Source organism: Plecotus auritus, assembly GCF_963455305.1.
Source record: "Plecotus auritus genome assembly, chromosome: 11".
NCBI lineage: Eukaryota > Metazoa > Chordata > Mammalia > Chiroptera > Vespertilionidae > Plecotus > Plecotus auritus.
The window spans coordinates 10,965,698-10,982,944 of record NC_137777.1 but is presented as its reverse complement, the minus strand read 5'-3'; the positions used below and the strand labels follow the sequence as shown (position 1 = coordinate 10,982,944).

At 44.2% G+C, this 17,247-nt stretch overlaps 1 protein-coding gene across 3 annotated transcripts in view; it reads right to left on the bottom strand.

The window, feature by feature from the left end:
- CPQ (carboxypeptidase Q) overlaps positions 1-17,247 on the bottom strand; it is a 385,779-nt gene that overhangs the window by 306,475 nt on the left and 62,057 nt on the right. The window contains exon 1 of one of the 3 annotated variants that reach the window (XM_080646550.1): positions 9,315-9,513. The exons of the other annotated variants lie outside the window; for them this stretch is intronic. The gene's annotated coding sequence lies outside the window, so the exon portion shown is untranslated. Of the gene's footprint in view, positions 1-9,314; positions 9,514-17,247 lie in introns of those variants that run through there. 3 annotated transcript variants of the gene reach the window in all.

Here is a 17,247-nt window from a genome sequence, read left to right as displayed (position 1 = left end):
CTCAAAACCCCCAAACAAGCCACTACTTGTTACATATCTGGTTATTCCTTGGAATTGTCACAAAGCGAAAAATAATCCATGCTACAAAAAAAAAGATGCCATTCGTCAGGCCATCCATTTACAAAGACATTCAAGGTCTCCTTCTGTTTAAAATCCCTAAAAATACTAATAAACCAGTTGAAAAAAAATCAGGCAATTACAGGGCATTTGAAATGTCTAAACTTAAACTGCACAACATGTTTTTTAAAAATATTCTTAGTTCTTACACAAAAGGTTGAAGTCATTGTTCCTTTACTTGAATCCAAACTATGGAAACATTAAATATTATAATCTTCAAAATGTGATACTTTAAAAACTCATCCCTTTGAATTCAAAGGCAACTTTGGAGAACTATATGAGAAAGACTTGCTTTTCCTATATTGTCTTCACAATCCATAGTTACAGATTATCTTTTTCACACAAAAAAAGATAAAATTCTTCCTAATGTCATTTTCATTCTTTCCTACTTACTTTTGGAAGCAAGCTAAGCAAAACCAATTTTTCTCCTACTGTGAATTATATTCTCTTTCATAACAGCTCTGTGTTTTGAGGGAACAAAGCAAAACCCTTTGCTTCTATTTCTAAATATTTTCCTAAAATATCAGTTTTTGAAAATGTCTCAGGCTATGATAGAAATGCCAGAATGAATAGGCTACGTGAAGTGGAACGGACACAGTGAAAAGAGAATGTGCTAAAAGACAGAAGGAATAAGAGTTAGCATCTGAGATTTTTATTGACATTTTATCCAGTCACTTTTCCTTCTAAAAACTAAATACACTACTTACGTGAAGACTTAAATATTTCTCCTAAACCTTCCATTGCTGAATAGGATTTGCCACTATAAATTTAACTCTTAGTTGTCAGTCTAGAGTGAGTAGCAGATATAAAGACCAGAAGTGCTAAATCCTAGCACAGACTCAGGCACTTGAAGTTCATTTCCAAACTCCTTTTTTTCCCAGAGCTTTGAGGGAATTTATTGAAAGCAGCTTTCATGTATCAAAAGGGTGCTGAGCTTTTGCTCCATCATTGGCAGGTGTCACAGCTGGTGGTCCCTCTATGGCCACCGGTTGGTAGGCCAGACTGCAGCAACCACAATATCCATGAGTAGCAATAAAATCACCATTATCATCCCACAAGATGTTGACTTTCTGTCCACCATATTCACATCCCTGGTTTCAGTACAGAGTTTCTCGTCTATGTTCTCCGCCAGGCTGGCAAGCTCATCAATTATCTCATTTTATTCCTCCAGCTCATTCCCAATCTCTTCCTCGTTTGTCTTTGATGACTTATGATAGAAGAAAGGTCATCAGGCCTGTGTCCTATTCTTGGATGCTTTTCTGCTGCTGTTGCCTCATTTCATCCGAACCCAAGCCTCTGATCTCCTCTGGCTCCTCAAAGAGCCGAGGGTTGGGTACGCCTCTCTTAGCCCAGCTCATCCTCAAGCTGGACGTCACTCCTGCATCCGAAGGACCACATACCGCCAGAGAAAGACTGGGTTCCTGATGAACGGGCAGGCCCGGCTTCTGTGTTGTTTACACACCTTGCCCAGGACTCACTCCTTCCTCCCCGACTCCCTTGGTTTTATTTCTCCACGGAAATGACTTAGGAGTTCACCTGACTTCCTGTATTTCATAATCTTTTGTACTGAGAATTCTCTTGCATTCCTCACAGATATTTTTAAATATGAAAAACTATTACCTGAGCCTTGACTCTAACTCTATTGTATATACAAATATAACAAAAATAGTTTTGTGCCGTTTTAATGCAAGTTGATTTTTTTCAAGAAACAACTACCATGCATATCCAGGAAGGACTACGCTGTTTCAGAACTTGACCGAGAGCTGGTCCTCATTTTGGTAAAGCACCAAGGACAATGCTGCCTCCGGTTTGGGAAGCACCATCACCACACCCCTGGGCTGGGCTGCAGTTGTTGCTGTCACATTCACCAGGCCAAGGCTTTCACTGCTTCATCGCCATCAAATGCAGCCATGCCTCAGAATTTACGTTTTGGAACACTTCATTGAATATCATTTTTCCTTTAATTTCTCCTTTATATTACAACCAGGATAGAAGACTGATTTATTTGAAAATATATATGCAGAGTATCTATGATGCTTAATTTAGGATAATTTAAAGCAGGCATTAGAAATTATATGGCAGGTTGTTTTTTTATTTTATTTTTTTAAAGAATCATTGCATCTAATAGGATGGGGAACCAGTAATTGAAGTAAAAGTAACAATTCTCTTCCTTACTCTTCCAGCCTACCTTCCAGCCAGGGGAGGTCCTGTGACCAAATTCTACCCAAAGAGACCAAACAGAAGCAGATGACAAGAAAGAGGTCACAATCTAGAGCTGCATCAGTTACTCTGTAACCATGAGAGCAAGTCCAACAGAAGTGGTCCTGACACCCACCACTGAGCAGCTGGACCAACACAGCACCGCCAACTTGTCTGTCATGCGAGAAAAATAAACTCCATTTGTTTCCATCACTGTGAGCTGTGTCTTCCGTTCCTTGCGGATTAAATACATTTCCAAAGGCTATACTACTTTAGGGGCTTCTTGGAGATCCATAATTAAATATATTGTTCACACTAACACCATAAGCAAAGCCTGGGATCTGGCATAAGATCTACCTAGACGCCCACATGAACCTAAATTCTAAATACCCAACACCAAACTCAGAATCTTCCTTTCCAACCCGCTCTTCCTTTGTCCCTTACTCCCACCCCCCAGTCGGTAAGTTGGAAACTGCATTGTTCATTGAAATATTTCCGCTCCTTCAAGGAGAACAGGTGAACGGTTGCCTCTAAGTCCACCTCCAAATTCTTTCTTGACAAACTTCCCTCCCTTCCGCCTTCCCATCACTTTCGCAGCCCAGAACCTCATTATCCGTCATTTGAAACGCTCTGCCGTACATTTCCAGTCCATCCTCCATGATGCCCACGGATTTGCCTTACGCCCAAATAGAATGGCGCCTTTGTTAAAACATCTGCTTCCTCACCATTTACTGTCAGTGGTGTGGCTTTCAGTCTTCAGTCATTCCCTGTTGTCCCCCCACCTTTACACTGCAGCCCCCACAGGCTGTTTACTGGTCCTTGAAATTACAGAACACCCTTCATACCTCTCTGATTTTGCTCATGCTGTTCCCTCTGCTAAAAATGCCCCAGTTATCCGTCTCCAACTCCTAGGCAGAACTATTTGCTGCCTTTTCCATAGCTCACTATATCTACCCGTTTTTGTCTGTCACTCTGCTAGACATCACTGAATAGCAATAGTATTTTCTCTTTATAAAATTCAACAAGCATGTTCTCTGCAAGGAATCTGTTTTTCTTTTTTTATACTAAGCAAACAGTACAACACCTATCAATAAATACGTACAGAATAAATTCACCACACAAGTAGTTACATTTCACCACAGTAGTATGCAGTCTGATTCATCACTTTCATGATTACTTTTTATTCTTCAGACATTAGTTTTCTCCTTTAAACTATAGCATATTTACAAGTTCCTCTCATAGAGGGAGTCATAGAGAGACTAGGTCCTCGCTGTCCCTTGGGTTGCATTTCAGCTCCAACACTCTACTATGGATTTTCTTAAATATTTAATATCAGTCACTTTTTGTTATATTCCATGTTAGCACTTGACTAAGTCACCTTATCCCAAACTCTTCCTGGAGTGGTTCACTTATATAAACCACTACTCAATCTGCCATTTTGTCTCCTCCCAGAGCCCACTGAAACTGAACTCACAAGGATCATAAAGGATGCCTGGTTTCTGCATCCACTGGAAACAGTTCGCTTCCTATCACACTGGACATCTGAAACATTTAACATTGTGGACCGTCTCTCCTTGTCCACACTCTTCTTCCTCTAACTCCGCTCTCCTTCCCAACCTTTTTTGCAGGGCCCCTTTCTTCCATCTATCTTTTAAAGTTTATTATTTCATAGGGCTCTCTCCATAACCCTCTCCTACTACACATTCTCACCAGCAAGGTCTTTCCCTCCAAGGCTTCATTTATGATCTATAGCATGAGCTCATCTAGAGGATAACAAGGTCTCTTAGTTTGGATGCCCATAGGTACCTCAAACTCAACATATCCAAACCCTTCTCAAAAGACTTTTCCTCCAGAATCTGATCTTCCTCCTGAACTCCCACTCTTGGTGTGTGGCATTTCCACCACCCCGTCATCTGGACCATTCAGGACATCTCATTCTATTTTATCCCTCCAGACGCATAATCACTAAGTACTATCAAATTTAACTCCTAAAAAGCTCTCAAGCCCATCTTTCCTCTCTAAATCTTCCTTACCACTTTGGTTTCTGGCCCTGTTACCCTAACCTGAACCACCACAGCAATCTCCTGACTGATCCCCCTGTCTCCTGCCTCCTCTTTTCCTAGACATTCTCTTTGCTACAGTGGTTATCTTTCTTCAAAATATTTATGTTCAAAATGTCTGTCTGTCCCACTAAATTGTGTGCTCAATGTGGGAAAGGACTGTGTAGAATCCACCTTTGAACCTCCAGGATCTAGCATTGATCTGAATTTAGTATATACTCAATGAACACAGGCAGGACTTAGTTTTAGAAGACCCTAAGAGATAGCAGGTAGGCTGGGTAGGAGGAGTGAATGTATATTCCAGACTGAAAAGTAGCTTTTACCTCTTTATAATTCAAAGAAAAGTGCTGAATACATTTTATGTGCTTAGTAAATAAATACTGTCTTGAGCTGATAATTCTGTGTAAGCAGATAATTCCTAGACACAAGATCATTTCTTCTTAATGGCATTCATGTCCTCCTTGGCACCTAATTTACTGCTTCTTAGAGTAAGCATTCAGACTCTTGGTTGATGTATGCTTTCTGACATCTCTTTTTCACACAATGGGGGACACAGGGCAAGTCAGAAAGAAAGGAAAACACCAGACAAGAACATCTGCTCCAACTACAACTTCAATTCTACTTGCTATTTTTTTAAAAATGCCATAGCATTTGAAATCCTTAGAAAACCCCACCCAGTAAAAAATGGTGAAATCTGAGTGAGGTCTGTGGATTTGATATACTGTAGTTACATAGATGATACCATTAGGGGAAACTGGGTAAGGGACACAACGGATTCTCTCTGCTATTGTTTTTGCCACATCCTGTGAGTCTATAATTGTTTTAAAATACGGAGTTAAAGAGAAAAAACAGACTTACCTACTTGACTTTTTTTTTAAGTTCAAACATTTATAAAATACTGTAACATTATGCTTCTGGAAAAAAATTAGAGAATTGAACCAGAACTGTTCTTATTTGTTAGAATCAGATGCCAGCACAGGGAGAGGCATGCCCCAGTCCCACCTCTCCTACCATCTTGGACTAGGAGTCACCTGTATCCAATAGCGTCACCATTATTTTTCCTAAGAGCCACGAAAAGGAGGCTTCATTTCAAATGTCTCTGCCCCTGAACCTGCCGCCCTGAATGAGGGGTGGGTATTGTAGGGATAAAGGAGGATGACTGAAGGAAGGGAGACAACCCCTAACAGCTGGGGAAGAAGCCAGGCATGATACTCCCTTTTCTTCTCCCCATGGTTCTGGAGTGAGTCCAGTGACAGCAGGCCAGTGAGGTGATGAGAGCAAGGCAAATGGAACACTGACCGGCAGTCGCCTTAGCACAGGAATCGCAGGAGCTCTGGCTTGGGAGGTGTGGGGACGACAGCCTGCGGGGAGAGGGCCACCAGCAGACCCCTCGCCTCACACTGAAGCACTCATGGCCACACTCTACAGATGCCAGCGACCTCCTCAACCCATCAGCCTGTGCGTGAGCTAACTCATTTTTGTGTCCCTGACATTTTACTGTTTACCAGTGAGCAGGTTTTAGTTTACCGTCTAAGAAAATTACTTGGGCTTACTTTACTTCTCTTTTCCCCAGATTTCTTTATCCCTCTTAGGTGTGTACAACAACAAAAACTAAATTCCCACTGTTCAACAGTAGATCTCTCTCTCACATAGTGGAACGTAACCGACTTTTGATGTACATCCTGATGGGGCTGAGAGAAATAAATAGCCAGCTCCCTGGCCATGCTGCTTAAGTGAAGTAATACGATTACAATTCCAAGGCTGTCCATGAAACCCACCACAAACCCTAGGATAAACCTTGTATTCTTGGCTTGCAAAACCTGTACTGGAATTCAAAGAGTAGATGAGACAGCTCTCGGCTCCTTTGCTAGCTGAGAATGCCAGGCTGGCTACGAGCATGGACGCCCTTGAGACCAGGGGTCTGATCTGTGACTCTGTCACAGGTCCATACCAGACTCACCCACCAAGAAAAGCATTGAGTCATGAAGAGTACCCTGTGGGGCCAAATACAAAGTGGGTAACCCTAGACAGTGAGGTCCTACAATCTAAGAGTACTAAAAAAAAAAGGGAAGGTGTGAAAGGAAATGGGATTGTAGCCTTGTAAAGTCCTAGTTCTCTAGGGCTTGGACCCCCAGCAGAAGAGTAGTAGGAAGTGCTTTATTTCTGCCAATAAACCCAGTGAAGCATTTGTCTTCGATCTGGTGATATTAAAAAGCGATTACAAAGCCCAGCAGCCTCTTCCAGAGGCAGGAGAGAGAATATGGCCTTGACGAGTCAGATAAAGTGCACAAGTCTTCAAGAGACTCAGCTGCAGAAAACTATAAAGCGAGAAATACATAGATTTAATTACCACTCGCCAGTGTAGGGCTACAGTAAGCAGACTGTACTAATGTGTTTTTATTGCTAAACAGCACGCTTCCCCCCATGCATCTTTCCCTGAACTGGTGAATAACAAATCCAAGGCGCTCTCTGGTAGAGAGATTAGTAATTTCCTTTGGAACATGCCTTCCAGTTCCCCTCTCTGAAACCAGGCTCCCCACCCACATAAACACAAAAGCAGCAAGACCCTCACGAGTCCTGCTGCCGCCTGCCGTTGTTGTTCCCGCCCAGGCCAGGGAGACCCGGCCAGGGAGGCCTGCTCAGCACGTCGCTCTCGGCAAAATTTGCTGTTCAGCTTGTGAAACAGACGTACCGGACCGTGCTGCTTCACTAAGCAGCTGTGAAGGTTCATGAGCTGAAAGAGAAAATGCCACCTAGCTATAAAGTGTTAACTCAACCGAGATCCGTCATTCCGTTTAGAATCTGATGTGTGTCGCCGAAACCGGTTTGGCTCAGTGGATAGAGCGTCCGCCTGCAGACTGAAGGGTCCCAGGTTCGATTCCGGTCAAGGGCATGTACCTTGGTTGCGGGCATATCCCCAGTAGGAGGTGTGCAGGAGGCAGCTGATCGATGTTTCGAACTCTCTATCTTTCTCCCTTCCTCTCTGTAAAAAAAATCAATAAAATATATTTTAAAAATAAATAAAATAAAATCTGATGTGTGGGTACACTTGCCCCCAAATCCTAACAGTTGCTCTGTGCTGTGAGATGGCTGCCACGCAGCGCCACGAGCCACCGCCAGCTGAGAGCACACGCACACTCTGCCACAGTGCGCGCTCCAGCCTCCCGCAATGGGAGCACGTAGCATCGGTCGCTTTGGGATCTCGCACAGGAAGAGGAGCACGTCTCAGCGGTGTCCAGGGGAAATGAATGCACTAATTCTTCTCTGTCCCAACAGTCAGAGCCATCAAAGGTGGCCAAAGAAAAGAGCTAAGCCAAAGAGATTCCCGGCAATGGAGCTAAAACAATTATTCCAAGTGCCTAACGCGTCCCTGCAAAATAAAACCATCATAGCACCACATCAGTGCACAGCCAGCAAAATGATCCTGCGATTGGGGGAGGGGGGAGGGGAGATATTCATAAGACAAGTTTTTAAGAAGTGGAGAGAGCAAGGTGATGCTGCAGATGGTTGACAGCAGGAAACGTAAAAGATAACTTAGGAAATGAGAAGGGAATGAGGGGGACTTGGAGAGAGAGGAGTTTGGAGTGTGGAGTGAAGATCACGGTGGAAAATATATCCCAGTCCAGAGGTGAGAAGGGACAGGACAGGAACAGGCCTGGGAAACCAGCGGAAAGTGATGTTGCTTAAAGAGCAATTTCTAAATCCAAAAAGTGATTTTTAAAGAGAATCACATTTATCAGGAGACCAGGCGTATAATGTAAAAGATTAGGAAGAGAGACTGAAAGAAAAAGATTCTTGGGTCGCAGGAGAAACTACAGAAGAAAAAAGGGACCGGGGAACTGGTTGCCTCAGGGAAGAGACTAGAAGGCTTGGGAAGAGAACAGAGAAATTGAGGTTCCATGGCTTATCTTTAGTTTTGTGATTTATTTCCTGATAGCTCACGGGGAAGATGAAAAGCCCACAGTCGGGTCACTGGCGTCATTGTTATGGGAAATGAGGTGAGGAAACACTAAATTCGGAATAATCGCTCCATAATTGCCTAGAGGTCTGCTAACTCTGCGAGGGATGGACTTCTTTCCTAAGCGCAGGGCGTTTGATTTCCCTCCAGAGAATGCAGGAAATTGTACCCTTTGAAACAGATGAGAAGTTTTGGATAATAACATCAGGTTCTCCTGGAAAGCCCCGGGAACGGGGAATGAGTCGGCAGCTCGCAGCCTGCACCGCTGTGTCTGATCCGTTTAGTAGCAGACGAGGGGAAGTTTGTTGTGACAGCTGTGCAGAAAAACCTGAAGGTCAGGTGGATCTGCAACATGAGAAGGCGATCTGCGTTTGGAAAATGCTAAGTCGCCTTAGGAACGGAAGAAGGCACAGAGAAATGAACGAAAGGAAACGCACAGGGGCCGAAAGCAAAGCCTGTCTGACTTGTGGCGGAGTGTGGGGCGTTGTTTTCTTGCATGGGAAATGCCTGCCCACTGGGCAGAGTGTCCCCCAAAAGCAGTTGCACCATTCACTTTCATAGCACCCTCCGAAGAACGTACTACTTGCAGGAGACTGGATGCAGAGCAAAGCTGAGTTGTACGTGGAGATGATTTTCCTCTTTGTCCTCTCTTCTCGCCCCTTGGTTACAAGGCCTCCTTCTCTCAGGCTCCCCGCCCTGCCCTGTGACAGCAGATGATGGCTGCTGCCTACCCCTCCTCCTCCACCTCCCCCCCCCACCCCCCCGCCACACACACACACACACAGGGCCACAGAGGAGTTCTGTCCAACACAGCCCTGCGGCCGCCACTTCCCCTAACGAAGTGTCACAGGCAGGACATGGAACACCTCGCACTGTGCATGAGCACGTCCCACACCCGCTGCAAAGGGAAAGACCTCATGAACGGGAAGCAGGGACATGAACTGGAAGCAGACGACAGCTGAAGACCCTCCAGACGGTACCTCCGTGTAGTCCACCGCGGAAGTCACGTTCCTCGCTGAGGGAGGCAGGAGGGGGAGAGAAAGGAAGGGCCTTTGCCCTGCAAGTGACGGGCTATGTGCTTCCTGTGCATCAGCTGATTTAATCCTCATAAGCCACCGCTGAGGGATATTATTACCTCCAAACGGAAGCTCGGGGAGCATGACTTGCTCATTGTGAAATGGGTGGTAAGAGACTTCCCTCCGCTTCTTCATGAGGGAACTCTGACTCAGCCTTTGAAAAGCCTTCCCTGACCTTCATAGTTTGGGTTGGGTGACCCTCCTATAGGTCCCCTGTCCTAGGTACTTTCTCTACCACACAGAGCACTCTGCATTATAACTGCCTGCTTATCTCAGTCTCCGGATCTAGGCTGAATGAAGGGCCCATAGAAGACAAGGCTCTCTCTTCAGTATCCCTCAGTGCCAGGTCTCTATGCGCTTGAGGAATGCTGGGTCAGAAATGAGAGCCCACCGTTCCACACTGCCTCTGAATAATACTGCTCGGAATTTTAACTGAACCGAGTTCTTAGCAAAATGAAAACGACTGCACATGTCCTACTTTCAAGCTCCTACTGTATCATCTCCCTGGTACTAACGTTACTACGTGGAACATGGTTATGGGTTGTGAAACAGGGTGTTTAAATGCAAGTGACTCTACAGCACTGTAGTACTTGTATTCCCTGGTTGAAAATGAATGTGAGATGGAAGTGCTGATGCCTGACGCTTAGGTTTTTTTCTTTCCTATAGTGTAATGAGAAACACCGGTAAGCCTTGCTTTCCCTCTCAGAGTCCCACAGACACCAATTATTCACACTTAATATCACAACTTCAAAATGTTTAAGATGCTTTGAACTTGGATGGGTTCTTTCTTTCAGAGACTGGAAGAAAAAGAGAGCCAAATTGCCTTAGCCCAGGTTTGTGGAAGTCATTGTGGTTTCTGCACCAGAGAAGCCCCGCAATTGTTCTAGCAATCCTGCTCCGATGTCTGCTTCCAAAGAACAAAATGCACAGCTTCACCACCAGGAATGTTTGTACTGAGTCCAAGTCTAGAGCAGGATGACTGGGCTGGACTATCACCCTTCAGCCCCATCGATTAGCAAAGTCCCATCAACCCAGGAAACCAGCGAAAAGAGGTCAGCCGGCCCTGGCCAGTTTGACTCGGTGGATAGAGCGTCGGCCTGTGGACTGAAGGGTCCCGGGTTCGATTCCAGTCAAGGGCACATGCCCAGGTTGCGGGCTCGATCCCCAGTGGTGGGCGTGCAGGAGGCAGCTGATCAATGATTCTCTGTCATCATTGATGTTTCTATCTCTCTCTCCCTCTTCCTTCCTCTCTGAAATCAATAAAAATATATTAAAAAAAAAAAAGAGGTCAGCCAAACAACTAAGCCCAGACTGCAGTAATCCTGCTTCTGGTTCCTTTTCCCTCCTGTTCCAAACACATCTAAGTACATACTTGGACAAAGACACGTGCAAAAGCTGCTTTTACTGAATTCCACACCCAACCGGGGAAGCAAATTGTGGACTTGAAAAAAGTAGCCTCTAGCCCAGTGGTTCTCAACCTTCCTAATGCCGCAACCCTTTAATACAGCTCCCCATGTTGTGGTGACCCCCAACCATAAAATCATTTTCGTTGCTACTTCATAACTGTAATTTTGCTACTGTTATGAATCGTAATGTAAATATCTGTGTTTTCCGATGGTCTTAGGCAACCCTGCAAGCGGTTCTCAACCTGTGTGTCGCGACTTCTGGCTGAGTGGTGTCCCCCTGTGGGAGCGCACTGACCACCAGGCTTCTGGCTGAGTGGTGTCCCCCTATGGGAGCGCACTGACCACCAGGGGATAGCTCCTGCATTGAGCGTCTGCCCCCTGGTGGTCAGTGCACGTCATAGCGACCGTTGGTTCCTCCGTTCAATCGATTTGCATATTAGGGTTTTATTATATAGGCTTCTTCATACCATTAGCCCAAATGTTTATAATTGCTGTGTAGCACCTTTATTAAGGTATAATTTACATACAACAAACTGTACATATTTACAATATATACTTTTATGTTTTACACGTTTACAACCATGAGAGTCATCATTATAATTAAGATAATGAATGTATTCAACACTCTCAAAAGTCTCATGTCCCTTGATAATCCCTCACTCCTATCCCTAGTCAAGGAAATCATTGATCTGCTTTCTGTTACCATACATTAGTTTGCATGTCCTAGAATTTCATGTAAATGGAATCATAGTATGTATTCTTCTTATGTCTGACTTCTAGAACCCAGCATAATTATTTTGAGATTCATCCATGTTGTAACATGTATCAATAGTTCATTCCTTTTTATTGCTGAGTAGTATTCCATTAAATAGATAGACACGGTTAATTATCCATTTACTTGCTGATGGATATTTGGGTTGTCTCCAGTTTGGGGACATGACGAATGAAACTGCTATAAACATTTGTGTAAAATTTTTTGTATGCACATACGCTCTAGTAATAGAATTGCTGGAACATACAAGTGTTATGTTTAACTTTTTTTAAAAACTGCCAAATTGTTTTCCAAAACAGTAGTATCGCCTAGGCAGGGTGGCTCTACTGTTTTGAAAAACAGTTGGTTGGAGAGTCATCCCATACACCAGTGGTCAGCAAACTCACTAGTCAACAGAGCGGCAAACCGCAGTTCGTGAGCCAAATGTGGCTCGCGAGCCGCGGTTTGCCGACCACTGCCATACACCAAAAAGGTTGGTGTTTGATTCCCCGTCAGGGCACCTACCTAAGTAATGGTTCCATCCCCAGTCGGGGCATGTGTAGGAGGCAACCAACCTCTCTCTCTCTCTCTAAAACACACACACACACACACACACACACACACACACATACACAATAAAACATATCTTTGGGTGAGGATTAAAAAAATAAAATTTAAAAAAACACACAAAATAGTAGTATCAATTTACATTCCCACCAATTGTATAACAGAGTCCTAGTTCCTCCATATCCTCACCGATACTTGATATTGTCAATCTTTCTTAATAGGTGTGTAATGATTTCACAATATAATTTTATTTTACATTTTTCTAATGACTAATCATGTTTAAGGTATTTTCATGTGCTTATTTGCCATCTGCATATCTTTTTTGGTGAAACATCTGTTCAAATCTTTTATCTGTTTTTCTATTGGATTATTTTCTTACTGCTTAGATCAGGAGTCCTCAAACTACAGCCCATGGGCCACATGCGGTCCGCCGAGGACATTTATCCGGCCCGCCGGGTGCCGCTGCCTGTCCTGCTTAGCAGCTGACTCGTCCCGGGCCCGCAGTGCGCATAGGAATTTGTTCATAGTTTTTTTTCTAAACTATAGTCCGGCCCTCCAACGGTCTGAGGGACAGTGAACTGGCCCCCTGTTTAAAAAGTTTGAGGACCCCTGGCTTAGATCTTAGGGTCCTCTATATATACCAAATGTAAGCCCTATATCAGTTATATGATTTGCAAAATAAACTCCAGCTAAAAAAATAATCCTATCTAATAAAAGAGTAATATGCAAATTGACCATCACTCCAACACACAAGATGGCTGCCCCCATGTGGACACAAGATGGCCACCACAAGAAGGACAACAGGGGAGGGCAGTTGGGAGGGATCAGGCTAGCAGGGGAGGGCAGTTGGGAGGGACCCAGGCTTACAAGGGAGAGCAGTTGGGGGGGGACCAGGCCTGCAGGGGAGGGCAGTTAGGGGTGACCAGGCCTGCAGGGGAGGGCAGTTAGGGGTGACCAGGCCTACAGGGGAGGGCAGTTAGGGGCAATCAGGCTGGCAGGGGAGCAGTTAGGGGGTTATCAGGCTAGCAGGCAGAAGCAGTTAGGGGCAATCAGGAAGGAAGGCAGGCAGGCGAGCAGTTGGGAGCCAGCAGTCCTGGATTGTGAGAGGTATGTCCAACTGCCAGTTTAGGCCCGATCCTACGGGCAGTCGGACATCCCTCGAGGGGTCCCAGATTGGAGAGGGTGCAAGCTGGGCTGAGGGACACACCACCCCGTGCATGAATTTCATGCACTGGGCCTCTAGTGTATAATAAACATCCAGGATATACTTCCTATGAGGCCACAGCAGCAGGTGACAGTGTGATAACATAGCTATAGAGCAAATATTTTGGGCAAGCCCCATCTCCCAGACACAGTCATGGCTTTGTTGCTATCAAGCAAGTAGCACATGGGGGGTCTGCAGCTGATACATTTCATTTGTTTAAAGACCTAACAAAGCTAGTTAACTTTGCCTCATTCAGAAGAGGGGCGGAATAGCATAGTGGTTATGCATATATTAATGTCACACAAACATTAAAGAGACTGAGCCCTGATTAGGTCCAAGGTTTGATGCTATTAGTGCAGGTAATAATTATAGTATCTTTATCAGGTCCTATAGATTTAATATTACATTATCTCATTTAATTCTCACAACTCTGTGAGCTGGGAATCATTAACACAGTGTCATACATGGAAAAGAGGCTTAGCAAGGACAAATGATATGGCCAGCATCATATAGTAAATGAGGGACAGGCCACAATTTGCACCCAGATCTGTGACTACTGCAGAGCCAGACAGTTCTTTGAAGTATGGCTGTAGTCTACCTCTCTTAGGGAGAGGAAGAGCAAAGAAATCCTAAAACTCTCCAGCCTCTCCCTGTACCTTTCCACTCCAGTTTTCTGGGGCAGGGCAATCAGCCTTCTGGTCACCCCACAGACCCTACAGATGGAGCTCCCCATTGGAAAAGTCAATCTGGGGGTGCTGGGGCGAGGAGGAAAATGAGGGGTGCTGGATCACAGATGCAGAAAGCCCTGGCCCAGGAGGTGGTGGAGTCACATCTGTGAGGCGGCCTGTCTGTATGGCAGTTCATTTGCATCTGATCAGCATCACAGAATTCAGCCTGGCTTGTGCATATCAGGGGTGAACATGCAGCTTTCTTCCCATGAGCTGAAACCCCAGGTGGGCCAGTCTGGGAGTGGGAACATGCTTGTCACCCACAACTTCTGCACTTTGGCAGCAGAGTGCTGAAGATTCAGAAGGGTGTTTTTTATTTTACCTGAAAATTCCCTATGAAGTTTCAAGCAAAATGCTCAGCCACACAACAGTTTAATCAACACACATCCTAGACTTTTATAGCTTTAGTTTTTCTTGTTAGAAGATTTTGCCTCTCTCTGACATAATTACAAGTTCCATATTTTGCCCTAAGGCTAAAATGCAAATCATTTCCTGGTACACTACAACTTCCCAGCATTGACTATATAAGGCAAAGTTGCATAGCATTTCAAATTAAAAACATCATTTTCCTAAATGTGTGTATCATTATGATGTTTACCAAAGTGTTTTTGCTGGTTAAGTCCCAGTTCCTATGTATTTCAGTCAAAGGCCTGCTGGCATCATGATATAAGCTAAGCAATGTAGCCTAAAAACTTGGCACAGTTTTTCTTCTCTTTGGATTTTCCTTTGAGTTCCTTCATAGCATACTTTATGGGGCTCCAGCATATCATTTATAATGCCTATAACTAGCAGGGGCTAAATTAATCTCTGTTGGTTAAAGCCCTCCTATGCCTCTGAGAAATAGTTCTCCTCATTCACCCTTAAAACACCTCTACTGACAGACCTGGGTGCAAGTTCTGACTCCGTCACTTATGAGATTGTGCAAATGTCTTCACTTCTCTGAATCTGCCTTTCCTCCTCCATAAAGTAGGAATGGTAATACCATAAAGTTCTTGTGATACAGGTTTCTAGCAGCCACAGGACATAGAATAGGTACTCAGACAGTGTTAGTTCCCTTTACTTTCTCTGCTTCTTATCCATGCAGCTCCCAATTCTAAAGGAGTCACAGAGAAAATAATGGAGCCTGGAAATCCTCATGAATGGAAGAGCCTTTTATAAGCAATGCTGTCTTGAACATCTTCATAGGCTAGGTCCAATAAAGCTAGGAGGGAGGGAAATGGCCAGGAACTTACATCATGGAATCAAGAGAACCTGGGTTCAAACTGCAGCTCTACCGGTACTAGTTGGCCAAGTTACCTAACCTGTCTAAATTTCAGTGTCCTTGTGAGTAATTGGGGGGATAATAGTAGTGGCCTACACTGCAGGGTTATAAGAGTATTAAATGACAAAATGTACCTAAAGGGCCTAACACAGTAGGTGGTGTGTTGTAAATACTCAATGTCAGTGATCATTTCCTGTTACTAACAGTGATAGGCAGGACACCCTTGCCATGCTAGCCAAAGGCATGGCTCCTGGTCAGCCTGCTGCCCCCTTACTCACTGCATGACTTTGGACAAATCACTTCAGTGACCTGTACCTCAGTGTCCTCATCTATAAAATAGGAATGATAATAGACTCCCAACGTTCTTCCAGCACTGTTGGGAGCATTAAATAAAACAATGAGCACAAAGTTCTCTGTGGAAAATATGGTATAGAAATTTCAGAAGATATAATACAAAATGTTATAGAAATGCAAATGAATATTAATCATAATGTTCTTATGTTTGATTTTTTGTTTTAATATGTTTTTATTAATTTGCAAGAGAAAGAAAGAGAGGAAAGGAGAGGGATAGATACAAACATCAATGAGAAAGAAACATCATCGATCAGCTATCTCCTGCACTCCCCATACTGGGGATTGAGCTCACAATCCAGGCATGTGCCCTGACCAGGAATCAAACCGTTGACCTCTTGGTTCTTAGGTCGACGCTCAACCACTGAGCCACACCATCCAGGCATAAGGTTCTTATATTCATCCAATAAGCAAGTTGGTATGCACAGGACTTAACTGGGTGCCAAGCAAAAAATCAACCCATAAGCATCCATTAGTTAGGAATCACACTTCAAAAAGAAGAGTGTTAATCCCTCATACATATTTATGTGGTCTATTTCTGACTTTGTAATTCAACAGCTCATTTTCCTAATACTAAAATCTCTTCTCTCACTGGAGGTTTCAGAGAAAGCGAAGAAAGGAGACTAGAGAAAAAATTGCACCCACTGAAGGCAGATTAAAAGTAGCACAGGAATGGAGCAAGGTGAGTGAGCCCCTCCTGCAGAGCCCTGGAGCCACTTCCTGACTGGGTCCCAGGGGACAAGACTAGACAGCACATCATTTCCCCGACCAAGAGACCAGGAAGCCAGGGATGAGGCCTCCACAGTGGGTGTCTGGGTTCCAAATTCTCCTTAGAAAGTATGACTCAAACCTTTCCTTTTTCAGGATTTAGCACTGGTGGGAATAAGAGGAGTAGGAGCTCATTCCTATCCCCTTCATGAAGCTGATCAGCTTGTTACATATGTATTGAACCTCTACTATATGGGAACATAACGAGTTAAGGCTTAGCTCTCACCTTCAAGGAAGTGGCTCACAGGTGATAGAGTACCTGAGATAATTATCAATATAAGTGGTAAACTGCAATACAAAGGAGTTCTGGCATGAAAGGTTGGGAGAAAACCCAAGATGAGTTAAGTGAGGGTGAATTAAAAACACAAATATAAACACAAAACATGAAAAGTGAAATAATAACAACTAAAGAGAAAGCCACCTGAGATACCTAGCTCGCCCAAATATAGTACAAGCTAATGGTTGCACTTCTTAACACGGGATCAGGCTGGATGTGCATGAGAGGGCTCCCCCCTCACTTCTCACTATAAATGCACCCCCGACCAAGAGACCAAGAAGCAGGGGATGAGGCCTCCATAGTACGTACACACACACACACACACACACACACACACACACACACACACAAAACCACACAACAAAATAATTGCTACAAAGGGAAATAGGAAGGAAAAAGGAGGAAAAGGCTGCTCGCAGACTTCCCCATACTAAAACTCAGGAAGAAAAAGGTATCAATCTATATACACACTTAGATAAAAAAGCTGCCCCCAAAATATCTGTCAAATATTGTACATGACAGAG